This window comes from Microtus oregoni, unplaced genomic scaffold (genome assembly GCF_018167655.1).
Source record: "Microtus oregoni isolate MIOR12 unplaced genomic scaffold, Mior012 000005F_ref0000423, whole genome shotgun sequence".
Taxonomy (NCBI): domain Eukaryota; kingdom Metazoa; phylum Chordata; class Mammalia; order Rodentia; family Cricetidae; genus Microtus; species Microtus oregoni.
Genome location: NW_024543064.1, coordinates 17027600 through 17041213, shown reverse-complemented (window position 1 = coordinate 17041213; position 13614 = coordinate 17027600).

The following is a 13614-nucleotide window of genomic DNA, read 5'->3' as shown; positions in this document are numbered from 1 at the left end:
GTACATTCTGTAGGCATCTGTGCCTTCGTGTAAAAATGTGGCATCTCTTTCCTATTTTGTTCTTTAAGTTGAATTGACATCTCAGGAAGATGTACCAGATTTTTATCACATGGTTTTGTGAGGCCAGGCACCACGCCAGCTTCACCCAGCCACACATGTGCCTACGTGAGCACACAAGCCATGGCTTCTTTCCAGAAGGGCTGGAAAGGGGCTACAAGGAGCTGAAGGCTGCTCTCCACTCTCCCCAGCAGGCTCTGAGGGAGGCATGACCACCACCAGTCCTGGCTCGGTCCCCCTCTTGCCCTGCGACTCTGCAGAGATCATCACCTCCCTCAGACTCAGCTTTCTCGTCTCTCCTGTGAAAGGGGGTCAGCATCTCTACATTTTGGGGTTCTTTGTATAGTGCTGGGAACTGAACCCACAGCTTCGTGCATGCTAAGCAAGTGTCTTCCACCAAGCCACATCTCCAGTCCTTTCCAGGTTCTTACAAAGTCTACAGAAAGTGTAGAAAGTTTCTGAAAGAGCGTTACTGCCAAGTGTCCAGCAATGAGAGTTCTTAGACACCCGGCTTGTTTTCTGTTGAGTAAAAATCATTTTAAGGAAATGAACTAAAGCCTTTGTGCCTTACATAAATAGATTTACTTATTACCTTTTAACACCCAAGTTAAGCCAATGAAAGTCTTTCCCTATAAACTTATTTTATTTCATCTTCAAATATGAATAAGAGATTAAGTATGTGTGGACAAGAGAATGAAGGGTGAAGACCACTGAGATTGGGTTTTCACTCTAACATGGGACAAAAAAGAGAAGGACCATTCTCCTGAGGGGTGTGTGTGTTATTAAATAGCTAATAACTTTACGTATTTTTTTTTTTATTTTGTTGTCTATGGTACTGGGAATTGAACCCAGGGACTCTGGTGTGCTTGCTATCACCCTAGTGGCCCCCCACCCAGTAATTCTGAACCCAGCACAGCTGTGCACTCTGCAATCCTATCACTCAGAGGTTGCAGGCAGGAAGATCAGTAAAAAGTTTAGCCTGAGCTACGTAGCAAGAATCTGTCTCAACCAACCAGGGCAAAGCAAAACCAAGATTATTTTGAGAACTCACTGAGGTGGTATATGTAAAGATGTGGGACAAGCCAGATCTCTATCTCTCTCTCTCTCTCTCTCTCTCTCTCTCTCTGTGTGTGTGTCTCTAGCTCTCTTTCTCTCTCTCTCTCTCTCTCTCTCTCTGTGTGTGTGTGTATGTGTGTGTGTCTCTGTCTCTTTCTCTCTCTCTCTCTCTCTCTCTCTCTCTCACACACACACACACACACACACGTTGACATTCTCAAAGATAGGACATGGTTGCTTACCCTTGGGCCTCAGCGTTGGTGGTGTAGTGATAAACTCAATAACACTAACAGTGGCAACATTCATTGTTGTACAAGATCTGTGCTACACACACATTGGGCTTGGCAACATGGTTCCATCCTAAGTGTGCCTGCTGTGCCATCCTGATGACCTGAGTTGGAGTCCTAGAGCCCACAATGAAAGAACAGAAAGGAAAAAAGCCAGGCGGTGGTGGCGCACGCCTTTGATCCCAGCACTCGGGAGGCAGAGACAGGCAGATCTTTGTGAGTTCGAGACCAGCCTGATCTACAAAAGCTAGTTCCAGGACAGGCTCCAAAGCGACAGAGAAACCCTGTCTAGAAAAACAAAAAACAAACAAACAAAACAAAAACCAAGAACAGAAAAGCCCCCTGAAATCTGTCTTCTGCCCTTCATGTGTGCATTGTCACAACAACCAAATTGATATTCAGAAACTAAGGATGCTCAGTGAACTTTGAGAGCATTTTCTTGAAAGTCTTTTATCTTTAAATGGGAAGCATTTAAATGTTCTTGGTTGATTCCATATCTAAAATATTTTTGTGTGTTTTTGTTGTTGGTTTGGTTTGGTTTTTGAGACAGGGTTTCTCTTTGTAACAATTCTGGCTATGGAACTCTATGGCTTTGTAGACCAGGCTGGCCTCCTGCCTGCTTCCACCTCCCAAGTGCTGGGATTACAGGTGTGAGCAGGCACCACCACAGGCTGCTTTTGTTTCTCTTAGACGGGTTCTCACTCGAGTCTAAGCTAGCCTGGAACTTATGTGGCCAGTCTAGCCTCATCCTCAGCAATCTTTCTGTTTTGACTCTCAATTGCTGGGATTAGAGGTCTGAGCCATCACCATGTTCCACTTCCTGCAGTGTTGTTTTTTGTTTTGTTTTCAGAGGCTCACGTAGCCTAGGCTATCCTTGAAGTTAATGTGTAGTCAGGGATGACCGTGAACTTCTAATCCTCCTTCCTGTACAGGAGCGCTGGGATTACAGGGTTATAACACCACAGGGTTATGAAGTGCTGACGATCAAACCTAGGGCTTCATTCATGCTCCCTAAACACTGAAGCTCCATTTGTATCGTGTTGGTTTTTTATATATAGTTATTTATCTTTATTTTATGTGCATTGGTGTTTTTCCTGCATGTGTGTCTGTGTGAGGGTGTCAGATTATGGAGTTACAGACAGTTGTGATCTGTCATATGGGTGCTGGGAATTGAACCTGGGTCCTCTGGAAGAGCAGCCAGTGCTTTTAGTCACTGAGCCATCTCTCCAGCCCCTGTATTGTTTTTTTAAATACAAAAAATATCTGTTCTACTTTTTTAAAATTTATTTATTATGTATATATATATATTGTTCTGGGCACCAGATCTCATTATAGATGGTTGTGAGCTAACATGTGGTTGCTGGGAATTGAACTCAGGACCTCTGGAACAGCAGTCAGTTCTCTTAACCTCTGAGCCATCTCTCCAGCCCCCTCTACTTTTTCTTTATGTGTTTCTCACATGCAGATGAGGTCATTTTAATTCTGATCCTTAGGCATCTGGGGCCAAATCAGCTGGAAAGCAGCATGGCAGTGTGGGTTGGCCGTGTGGTAGGAGCTGTGCTTGCCCAGCTCGTATTCAGCATCCCACTGACACATCTGTACATCCTTATTATACGTGGATTAAAGATCAACTGGCCTCATATAATGGAGTCCCAGAAATGGGTCCTAGTGATAATAGCTTCCCCCACTCTTCCTTCCCTCCTCTCTCATGCACCATCTGTTGCAGAGGGAGCAGTGACCCTCTGAGATTTGGTCAGCTAGGGACAAAGCCCTTGGAACTGCTCTTCTCCCTCACACAGCGCTGCAGCTCCTTCTGCAATGCTTCCCCCATTCTGAGACCCTCAACCAGCTGCTCAAGCCCACCCTCTTCAGAAAAAGGTCCCTGAGCTTCCACGTCACCGAAGGCTTGACCACTGTGAGCACCTTGACCACTATGAGCGTCCCGTGGTGCCCTGACCATGTGTTGCATCTTCCAATGCCGTGTAAAGCTTGTTAGTACCAAGCAGGAGAGAGACAGAGACGGAAACCTGGAGAGATCACTCAGTGGTCAAGAGCGCCATTACCGCTCATGCAGACCTGAGTTCAGTTCCCAGTACTCACAGGAAATTGCCTGTACCTCAACAGCCAACCTCTGGCCTCTGTGGGTACACACAGACACATTCACATGATTTAAAACAATTACACACACACACTTAAGAGATCAGGGTGTGGCGGCACTCACCTTTAATCCCAGCACTCAGGAGCACAGGAGGATGGATGTCTATGAGTGTGAAACCAGACTGGTGAGTTTCAGGCCAGCCAGGCTGCACAGTGATACCCTGTTGAGGAAGAAGGAGAAAAAGAAATAAAAACAAACCAGCAAACAGACCAGACTTGGACTGACAGGATGGCTCATTTGGACAGGCACCTGCTGGGCAAACATGAAGACCCAATTCAATCCCCAGCACCCAGGTAAGGCCAGGGCAGCACCCTTGTCTTCTCACTGGGCTCACTGGGGGTCCCTGGAGCTTGGTGGCCACCTGTAGTTCGACAGAGTCAGTGAGCTCCAGGTTCAATGAGAGACTCACTTTCAAAACCAATGTGTGTGGGTGGAGAGACGCTCAGTGGTTTAGAGTCGCTGCTGTGCTCGCAGAGGACCTGAGTTTGTCAGCTCTTAACTCTTCCAGGGGATCCCACGCTCTCTTCTGACCTCTGCAGGCGTCAAGTTTCATGCTATGCACATACATTCATAAAGGCAGAACACTCACACATCAAATACAACTTAAAAATCGAAAACTTAAGAAAAAATGTTGGTGACTGAGAAAAACACTCATTGTCAACCACTGACCTCTACACACACAGAGACAGATGAGAGAGGGGGGGGGAGGGAGAGAGAGAAATTAGTTTGGTGGTGGTGGTGGTGCATGCCTATGTTTAATCCTAGCATTTAGGAGGCAGAGACAAGTAGATCTCTGAGTTCGAGGCCAACCTGGTCTACAGAGTGACTTCTAGGACAGCCAGGGCTACACAGAAATCCTGCCTCAACGAACATTATTGCTATTATTTTGTTGCTGGATATCAAAATAAGACCTGGTGCTTGGGGCTGGAGAGATAGTTCAGAGGTTAAGAGTAGTTGGTCTTCCAGAGATACTGAGTTCAATTATCAGAAACCACTTGATGGTTCACAACCATCTGTAATGAGATCTGCCTTCTTCTGGCCTGCAGGGATACATGCAGACAGAGCACTGTATATATAACAAGTAAATCTTGAAACAAAACGAAACAAAAAAACAAAAAACTTGTGCTTGCTAGGCAATCTGAAACTCAATTACATCTTCAACCTTTTAAGAATTTTTTTGTTTTGTTTTTGTTTTTGTTTTTGTTTTTTTGAGGCAGGGTTTCTCTGTGTAAAGTCCTGGCTGTCCTGGCATTGGCTTTATAGACCAGGCTGGCCTCGAACTCACAGAGATCCTCCTGCCTCTGTCACCCAAGTGTTGGATTAAAGATGTGAGCCACCACCGCCTGTCCAAAATTTTTTGTAAATTCATCATTACATTTCATCCTTTCTAAGTCTGCAAGCCACAGATGGGCACCTGAGGCCCACGTCCCAAGGCATGCCTCAACTTCTCTGAGCTCATTCACCCTGAGGACCTTGTATGTGGGCTTTTGGCCTGACATCTTCCTCAGCAATTTAATAAAACAGGTGTCTTCATGTGTTGAGGGTGTTGTGACTCTGGTAGATGAAATAACTTGCCCAAGCCACACAGCCAGGAAGGGACAGCGGCAGGAGTGTGTCAAAGCTAGTTCCCTCCAGCCTTTTATTTAGTGCCTGGAGGCCTTTGGGCTTTGTTGTTAGGGAACCTCCATCTGGCACCCCAAAGCAAGGTTGACTACCAAGACTGCCCCCCTCACCCACCTCCCTCAGCCTCAGCATCTGGGGTCAGGGGGCTCACGCAGAGGGCACACAAGGGCATGCTGCAGCCATGATCTATACATACAGCCAAACAACCCCCAAGGCCCATTGTCTACCCCAGAGACAATATAGATAAAGGACCCAGCCTAGTGGGCTGCTTGCATCAATCTGTAGCCATGGAAACCCCTAGGGAGACAATTCCAAAGCCCTCCCGTCAACCCCCCCCCACACACACACACCCTGCAGCTGTGTCCCAGCCCCCAGCGGGAGGGGAACTGTTGGTAATTGCCGCCTCCCCAACCACTGCCACCTCCAAATGGGACACAGCTGGATCACCCTTAAACCCCCTCCTCCAACAGAACTGAAACTGCTAAAGGGTCCCTAGGCCTTAAGCTCTAAACCTGGCAGGTCAGTTTAAGGTTCTTAGGCGTTGCAAAATGCCCTTGATCCCAGGGTCAAGGGAGAAAAGGTTCAAGAGAATCCGCCACCGTAGAAACAGTGACAGCGCAGATTTTCGGCATGTGACTGCCCTCTTGTGGCCAGTTGCTGCAACTGTCAGCTGCCGCACTGCAGGAGAGAACTATCTTCCTGGCTATGTAACTACTGTGTTTCACATGCTCGCGCATGTTCTAACTAATCGTCACCCTGTTTGTTGGGAGTTCCTATCCTACTTAGGAATGCTTAAGCAGAGGCTTCCAGAGAACATCGCGAGGTAAAAAAAGCCGGCTGTTAGGAGGGCTAACCTAGGCAGCATTAACTCAAAATACCTGCCATCATCTGCCTCAAGGCCTTGGGGAAATGATCAAACTCTGTTCAATTCTCTGTTCACTGCTGTTGCTATGACCAAAATAACAACTTATGGAAGAAAGAGTTTATTCAGCTTACAACCCCAGGTTAGACCGTTACTTTGGGGAAGTCAAGGCAGGAACTTGAAGCATCATACCCACAGTCAAGAGCAAAGAGAGAATAAATGCATGGTTCTTTGCTTGCTTGCCTTCAGTGAGATTTCTCCTCTTCTCTTAGACTACTGTGGACCCCCTGCCTGGGGAATGGTGCTGCCCACAGTAGGCTGCTTCTTCCTGCGAGCATGACAATCCCTGATAGACCTGCCCACAGCAACCTGATCTAGATAATCCTCCTTAAAAAAAAATAGATATTAGGGCTGGAGAGATGGCTCAGCGGTTAAGAGCATTGCCTGCTCTTCCCAAGGTCCTGAGTTTAATTCCCAGCAACCACATGTGGCTCACAACCATCTGTAATGAGGTCTGGTGCCCTCTTCTGGCCTGCAGACATACACACAGAATATTGTATACATAATAAATAAATAAATATTTAAAAAATAGATATTATTTATTTATTATGTATACAGTGTTCTGCCTGCATGTATGCCTGCTATCCAGAAGAGGGCATAGATCCCATTACAGATGGTTGTGAGCTACCAGGTGGTTGCTGGGAATTGAACTCAGGACCTTCAGGCAGTGCTCTTAACCACGGAGCCAACCGTCCAGCCCTAGATAATCCCTCATTAGTACCCTCTTCCCAAGTGACTGTGGGTTGAGACAAGTTGGCACATAAGCTAGCCAGCATACCCTCTCAATCTGTTTCTCCATCTGTTTTTTTATAAATATTTTTTTTTAATTTTATGCATATTGGTGTGACAGTGTTAGATTTCCCCATCCAGTTATAGACAGTTGTAAGCTACCATGTGGGTGCTGGGAGTGTTTGAACCCAGGTCCTCTGGAAAGGCAGCTAGTGCTCTTAACCGCTGAGCCAACTCTCCAGCCCCCCCCCTCATTTCTCCATTTATTATGGTGTTATAAGAATCAGGAAGACCACAGGTGGATGTTTCTAAGCCTTCAGGAAGCTGACCCGCATGTGTAGAGAGGAAACGCATCCTGGGGCGTTTCATTGAGCGTTCCCTGGCCTCGAGTCACATGGCTGCTTTGATTCTGGAGAGCTTCTGGGTGGATCACAGGTAGAGCATCCCTTATCCAAAACGCTTGGATAGCACACCACGTAAGCATATTTGTATATGCGTGATGAGATAGCGTGCCCCTGGGACCCAAATCTAAACATAAAGTTCATTGGTATAACAGGACTTACCTGTTAGGCAAGTGATGTGTCACTGAGCTGCCTCCCTCCCCCCAGCTCAACCCTTGGACCTTCACTTTGACTGCACCTTATCACATGGGTCTGGTGTTGGAATGTCCTGGTAGGCAGAGGTTCTCAATCTGTGGGTCACGACCCCTTTGGGGTTGAATGACCCTTTCCTGGGGGGTTTCACATCAGGTATCCTGAATAGATCTTTACATGACGATTCATAACAGTAAAAAAAAAAAATCACAGTTGTGAAAGTAATTTTACAGCTGGGTGGGGGGGGTCACACCATGAGGAACTGTATTAAAGGGTTGCAGCGTTAGGAAGGTGAAGAACCACTGTGATCATGGTGATAGTGTCAGTGTCCAAAGCTTTGCCCAGCATGCACGAGGTTCCCACTCTATCTCTCTTACTGATTAGAAATAAGTTTCTGATTGGCTGGGTGAGAGGAAATGGCCACGTTGAGTGGAGGAGTACAAGGGGGAAGTGGGCTGGAGGGAAAAGCTATGCTTCTTTCTCGGGGGGGGGGGGGGGGGCAGGACAAAGGGAACGGTGTTAGCCTCTGAGGTGACCTAGACCTCTCTGACCTCACAGCCCACTGATAGGATTTCCCCAGACACAAAGATCCAGAGACTGTGTCAGTGGCCTGAAACTGTTCCCAGGGAGGGGCCGAGTGACCGGCCAAGGACTTCACACACCTCAGATGGAGATTAACCCTTTCAGGGGCTCCGGGCTGGACAAGGAGCACTTTTAATCCAACGGGGCAGGTGGGGAGTAAAAACAGTCCTGATTACCATGGAGTTGACGCTGGACTGACATGAGATGGCAGGAACTGGGGTCAAGTCAGCAGCTGAGGTTGGACACCAGCCGTCACCACCCCACACCAGCAAGATTCCAGAGACCCACTGTCCTGGAACTCGCTCTGTAGACCAGGCTGACCTCAAATTCACGGAGATCTGCCTGCCTCTGCCTCCACCTCCACCTCCACCTCCAAGGGCTGGGATGAAGCGTGTGCAACACTATGCCTGGTTTAAAACCAAAGGGCTCTGGTCTTGTTTTCCCATCTTAACCCTTGACCTAAGCCCTGCTGAGCCCTTTGCCTAAGACCAAGCGCTACTGGGGTCCCAGGTCCGTTTTGGTTTTGTGGTAGAGAGCCAACACAAAGGTCTGCCGAGGCAAATGCTATATTCGACACCGTCCCTCGACACCGTCCCGGGGCGCTGTGCGGGCCAGGCTGCTGTAAATTAGATGCTGCGCTCAGAGACAGCAGCATGCAGCTGCTTGCTTTATTGCCAGACTCTGCCCGGTCACGTGATCTCCTTTAAACGACCCCCCTCCTGCTCTCTGGTCTCCTAGTCTCTCTGTCTGCCTGTCTCTGTCTTTCTCATGTCCCCACTCCAAGATTGCCTTTTGCTCTCCTCCCTCCCCCAGTAAACCTCTTACCTTAGATCTGTTGTGTGGAGTGACCTCTTAGCAGGTCTGCCTAAGGTACCTTCCTGCCATTACTTCTCAGCTTAGTCTGGATTCCTGACTTTGCTCCAAAATTTCACTTCTATTGGTCTGAAGCATTAAGACACACTTTTTTTTTTAATTGGGAGTTCTTTGAATCAGGAATGAATATAGAATGCATGTCATTCTCAGTGACTTAACTGGTTAACAGAAAGGGAGGAGGCCTGGTGAAGCTACCTGTAATCCCAGTATCCTAGTGCTCAGGGCAGGGGCTGAGCTTGAGGTCAGCCTGGACTTCACAGTGATGCCTTATCCAAAAACCAAGAAACGGAGCTTGGTGATAGACACCTGTAATTCCAGCATTCAGGAGATGGAGGCAGAGGGATCAAGAGTTCACAGCTGTCCTTGGCTACAGAGAAAATGGGAAGCCAGCCTGGACTACCTGAGTTCTTATCTTAAAATAAGAGAGGGGGGAGAGAGAGAGAGAGTTGCGGGGGGGGGGGGGGGGGGGAAGCAAGCAGGATGGTTTCCCGGGGCAGGAGTTGAAGAAGGACATTTAAGTAGAACACCTTGGGTCCTCGGGGAGCAGAGGGGTCAGGCAGAGCCGTGTTGATCAGAACTCTAGGCCCCTGTGTGAAGAGACTGGAGATTAGAGGTGCTGGAGGGCAGGGGTGCGGCTTGCTGGATCTTTAGCCAGAGAGTGAAAGGCAGGGTGCCCTAGGGAATAGGTGGGGAAAACTGATATGGGTGGCACTCCCCCAAACTGCCCTAAATACCTCCAGTGTTTTTCTCTCTGTGTCTTCCTCTATTCTGGTCTTGAGCTATTGGCAATCCTCCTCCCTGCCTTATCCTCCCAAGTGCTGGGATTATGGATATGGGCCACTAAACCCAGCGGGGGGGGGGGGGGGGGGAACTGTACTAGACCAGCAGTAAATGTTTTATTGTTTGTTTGTTTGTTTTTCTCTGTGTACCAGTTCTGGCTGTCCTGAAACTCACTTTGTAGACCAGGCTAGCCTCAATCTCACAGAGATCTGTCTGCCTCTGTCTACGGAGTGCAGGGACTGTAAAGTGTGTGACATCACTGCCCAACTCCTTTTTTAAAGGTGATTTTAAATTGAATTTTTTTTTTAAAGATTTATTTTAGGGGCTGGAGAGATGGCTCAGAGGTTAAGAGCATTGCCTGCTCTTCCGAAGGTCCTGAGTTCAATTCCCAGCAACCACATGGTGGCTCACACCCATCTGTAATGGGGTCTGGCGCCCTCTTCTGGCCTCCTGGCATATACACAGACAGAATATTGTATACATAATAAATAAATAAATATTAAAAAAAAGATTTATTAGCCGGGCGGTGGTGGCGCACGCCTTTAATCCCAGCACTCGGGAGGCAGAGGCAGGCGGATCTCTGTGAGTTCGAGACCAGCCTGGTCTACAAGAGCTAGTTCCAGGACAGGCTCCAAAACCACAGAGAAACCCTGTCTCGAAAAACCAAAAAGAAAAAAAAAAAAAAGATTTATTTTATTTTATTTATGTAAACAGTGTTCTGTCTGCATGTTTGCCTGAACGAACGCCAGAAGAGGGCGCCAGATCTCACTATAGATGGTTGTGACTCACCATGTGGTTCCTGGGAATTGAACTCAGGACCTCTGGAAGAGCAGGCAGTACTCTTAACCTCTGAGCCATCTCTCCAGCCCCTAGCTAATGTTTAAGTTAAATTTATTCGTTGATAATTTCATGCATGTATGTTATGCCTTTTGATTACCCTTTCTCCCATTCTTTTATCTACTTCCCACTCTTGTCCTCCCACTCCGCCCCACCCCCACCCCGCGCGCCCCAGAACATCATTTTCCCCTCAATTCTGGAGATTGTAGCAAACACCTCACCAAGGCCTCTATAACTGAGCTATACCCGCAGATGGATGGTACCCTTTCACGTGGGGTCATCTTCACAGGTCCCAGCATCTGTGAAAAACATCTTCAGCGTCTAGAAACATCTGGAAAGAATCTGACCAAATTGGTCGCCTAGGCTTTCCCACCAGGGCTGCATCCTTTGCTCCCTGTCTTAGCACGCACGCGCCAAGGGGATCGATGAGACGCTCCGCGGCAGATGCGCCAGCTGACCTCTAGATGGCACCCTTTCCCTTTCGCCCCGGCAGCCTCCATTCAGAGGCCGAGAGAACGGAGTCTGGCGCCAAAGGGTTTGAATCACCACTGCTTACGAGCAAGTTCACCGTGCTCACAGAGGCGTCCTCAGCAGAGCATCGCCCTTGCACCCGAGAAAGCAAAGATTTAAAATCACTCAGAATGGTGGGCATAGGGCCATTTGCCTTTTATCTGCTCCTCTTCCCTATCTATAATGGAGACTGAGGTATCCCCAGCAAATGCTAGGCTGGTTTTCTGCGCTATATAGACCTGTCCACGCCGGGATTCTTCGAGTATTTCACATAAACTGGATCTTATAATATGTGGCCTTCCGTATCTGGTTTCTTCCACTTGGCGAAATATTTTCAAGGCTCATCCATGTTGGGGTATAATTGGTTCTTCTTTGCTTTTTATGGCAAAAAGCATAGACCACACATGGGGACCCACGCCTATAATCCCAGCCCTCAGAGGCAAGGCAGGCGAATCTCTGTGAGTTCAAGGCCAGTCTGGTATACAGAGTGAAGTCCAGGACAGCCAGAGAGGTATATAGAGAAACGCACACACACATACACCAGTTGTAAGACTACAACTTTTCTTTATGTATCTGCTTATCAGTTGATGACACCTGGGTTATTTTTACTCTGGAGTCATTAAACATACCTTCGCTATGAACACTAATGTGCACATAAGGGTCTCACTTACATAGCCACGACTGGCTTGGAACTTCAGAGACCTGCCTGTCTCTGTCCCACTGAGTGCTAGAATTAAAGGCTAGAACCAAGGACATGTGCCACAGGTCTAGTCTGTGAATACGCTTTTGTGTAGAGAGGCAATTTCCTTCCTTCCTTCCTTCTCTCCCTCCCTCCCTTCCTTCTTTCCTTCATTTCTTCCTTTTTCTTTCTTTCTTTTTTCTGAGATAGGGTTTCTCTCTCTCTCTCTTTTTTTTTTAAATATTTATTTATTTATTATGTATACAATATTCTGTCTGTATGCCTGAAGGCCAGATGAGGGCGCCAGACGTCTTTATAGATGGTTGTGAGCCACCATGTGGTTGCTGGGAATTGAACTCAGGACCTTTGGAAGAGCAGGCAATGCTCTTAACCACTGAGCCATCTCTCCAGCCCTTTTTTTTTGGTTTTTTGAGACAGGGTTTCTCTGTGGTTTTGGAGCCTGTTCTGGAACTAGCTCTTGTAGACCAGGCTGGTCTCGAACTCACAGAGATCCGCCTGCCTCTGCCTCTGCCTCCCGAGTGCTGGGATTAAAGACGTGAGCCACCGCCGCCCGGCTGAGATAGGGTTTCTCTGTGTAGCCCTGAAACCTACTCTATAGACCAGGCTAGCCTTGAACTTGGGGATTTGCGTGTCTCTGCCTCCCAAGAGCTGTGATTAAAGATGCTTGCTACCACTGCCTAGCGCACATCATGATCTTAACAGGGTTTTCAATTCTCTGAAGTTTAGAGGCAGGATTACTATTACTAGATCATACTGTAGTTGTTTGCATATATGTATTTTGCTTTTTTGTTTTTGAGACAAGGTCTCAATATGTAGCCATGACTGGCCTGAATCTCACTAGGATGGCCTTGAACACATAGAGATCTACCCACCTCCCAAGTGCTGTGATTAAAGGTGCATGCCACCATGCCCAGACTTTGTTTTATTTGTCTATCTATGTATGGATTTGGTGGAATAAGACCTGGACATACTGTGGAGCTTGAGTCCTGAGATTACAGGCCTTCTCTCTCTGTGTGTGGCTTTTTGAGAAACTGCCAAATTGTTTACGAAGCAGCTGCACTAACTCTTTTCTTCCAGCCATGCAGGAGCTCGGATTTCCCCACTTCCTGGCCAACACTTGCTTGTGTCCATCTCTCTCAAGATGGCCATGCCAGTGGGAAGCAGAATGTCATAGCAGTTCGCTATCTACCGAGGGACTAACAATTTTTTTCTTTTTCTTTTTCTTTTTTTAACAGGGTGTCTCTGTGTGGCCATGGCTGTTCTGGAACTTGCTCTATAGACCAGGCTAGCCTCAAATTCACAGAGATCCACCTGCCTCTGCCTCCTGAGTTTATTTTCATTTATATGTGTGTGTGTGCCTGTGTGATTTTTTTTTTTTTTTTGTACCATGTGCATACAGGAACTGGAGTTGCAGGCAGTTGTGAGCCAACGTGCAGATGACGGGAACCAAGTCTGAGTTCTGTCCACTGCAAGAACACTCAGTGCTCTTAACTACTGAGCCATCTCTCCAATTCCATTGTTTATCTCGCTCATGCTTTCTCTGTGTGTGTGTGAGTGAGAGAGACAGAGACAGAATCTTGTTCTGTAGCCCTGGCTAGCTTGATATTTGCTCTGAAGCCCAGGGTGACCTTGACACAAGCCCCCCTCCCCCCATTTTAGCCTGCTGGGTGCCAGGACTGCAGGTGTGAATCTGGGAAACCTGCACCAATTATTTTAGGCTTTGATAAACAGGATTTTGAGCAGAGGCATCTGTCAGAGATATTTCTTCAGAAGACACACCAGGGATGACAGATGTGGGGAATGGAAGTTTGCATTGGCTTGGGGAATTTTCCAAGGCTCTTTGTGCCTGGCTGGGAAAAGGACTTCGTTATCAGCTCTGTGTCTCAGGCAGTCCTTCATGCAGGAGT